This window comes from Manacus vitellinus, unplaced genomic scaffold, assembly GCF_001715985.3.
Source record: "Manacus vitellinus isolate BGI_N305 unplaced genomic scaffold, ASM171598v3 scaffold_62_pilon, whole genome shotgun sequence".
Lineage (NCBI taxonomy): Eukaryota > Metazoa > Chordata > Aves > Passeriformes > Pipridae > Manacus > Manacus vitellinus.
In genome coordinates this window covers 590206-592114 of record NW_021940704.1, presented here as the reverse complement: position 1 = coordinate 592114, position 1909 = coordinate 590206, and positions in this window count along the sequence as shown.

The following is a 1909-nucleotide window of genomic DNA, read 5'->3' as shown; positions in this document are numbered from 1 at the left end:
CTCAAACCACCCCCAGCACCTGCAGTTTGCCCCCCAGATGACACTTTGCCCAAGAGCTCCTGCTGGGTCCCTGCCTGGGCAGCAGGGTGGCCCAGAAGACCCCCAGAGTGACTGCTGTGGCCGTGCCAGGCGAGGCAGTGCTGCCCCATGTCCCCCAGGCACCACCCAGCCCTGAGTGCTTGGGCTGCAGCCAGGGGCTGCACAGCTGAGCCCTGACCCCAGCCCTCCTGCACCAGCCTGGAAGGAGGAGGCCAGGGAGGACTCCCCCCGTTTGGGCTGTGGCCAGCCTCGAAGGAGGAAAAGGCTCCTGGGCCAGGAGACCTAAGGAATCTCTGGCTCTTCCTGGCCTGGCCTGCTGCCCGCAGGCAGGTGGGAGCTGCTGGGCTTGGCCATGCTCCCTGTGCCCCCTGTGACACAGCAGTGTGGGAGCCCCAGTACCACAGCAAGGAGCCAGGGAAAAGAAGGCCGTGGGCACAGGGGCAGTGCTGGGGCACAGGGCAGTCCTTGTCCCTGGGTGTGTGAGCAGGAGTCTGTCCTGGCATGCCAAGGATGGGGTCTGCCAAGTCCTGGTTCACTGAGCAGGGAATAAGGATGCTGGATATACTGGGAGAGGGGCTGGGAACCGGCTGAGCAGTCACGTGAGCCCTGCGGTCCTTGGGGACCTCTGGCTGCCCCTGGGGGGGGGGACAGGAAGGGCTCACTGACAGCGAGGGATGTCCAGTGCAGCCGTGGGACACTAGCTGTGCCACACCACAAGCTGAGCCCCACTGCTGGGACACCACCAGCTTACCCAGCCCCACCACCTGGGCACCACCAGCGTCCCTCAGTCGTGGTGTTCATGGTGGGCTGATGCACGTGTGAGCCCCCAGAGCTGCACCCCAACAGCCTCCAAGGTCCTCCCCATGGATGAGGGGGAGGATGGGCAGGCCCAGGCTTCATTCCATCCCTGGGGAGCAGCATCAGGCCTTTGCTCTCGCTCCGGCATTTCCGCCGGCAGTGGCAGGAATGTGGTGGCTGCGGGAACAATGCCGGCACCTTGCGCCGGTCCCCTCCGTGACAGCACAGGAGCAGCTGCCCGGGCACAGCCCTGCTCCCAAGGAGCCGGCAGGAAGCAGATGGAGATGACACCAGCCATCGTTTCCTGCGGCAGGACACGCGGGCTTTCTCCACCACTGCTCCCCTTGGCGGGCCAGCAAGGCCTTGAGGACCACAGGCACCGCTGCTCAGGGGTGCCAAAGCCATGTGCCACACACGGGCACCAGCACCCTGCTGCGCCCACTGCCCAGGGTTACCCCATGCCAACTGCATCCCGGTGTGGCACCTGCCAGGCCCCTGCCGGTCGGGGCACTGGCGCTGGATGCAAGTTGTCCACACATCAGGGGCCCACCCAGGAGCTCAATCAGCAGGTACTGGGGGCACGGGACCCTCTGCTGCTGTCCCCAGCTCTTCCCAGCACGCTGCTGGGATGGAAGGGGGAGAGCCCAGCCCTGGGCTGCCCCCAGAGTGAGCCTGGAGCCCCAGGCAGGGCTGTGTGTCACCCCAACGGTGCAGAGTTACGTGAGGGAGGGCAGGCGCGCCCGGCGCAGCCCCCAGGCCTTGCACAACGGAGGTTTATTTGGAACGAATGGTTTCCCAATAAATTATGTAATTTAAAAATTTTAAGGAAAAGAAAAAAAAAATAGGCAGAAGGGAGGGGAGCCCGTGGTAGCTCAGCCAGTGCAAAGGGACCACGGAGACACATGACACCCTAGGCTGGGCCCAGGCGCTGGCAGAGGCTCTGCGACAACAGCCCACTGCCCACTCCCCTCGTGTCTCTGGCCTCCCTCAGCCAAGGCCATGTGGCCCCACAGGCCTCTTAGTGTTTGAGTAGGACAGGCCACCCTCTTGTACCCTCAGTCACCAGTTCCAG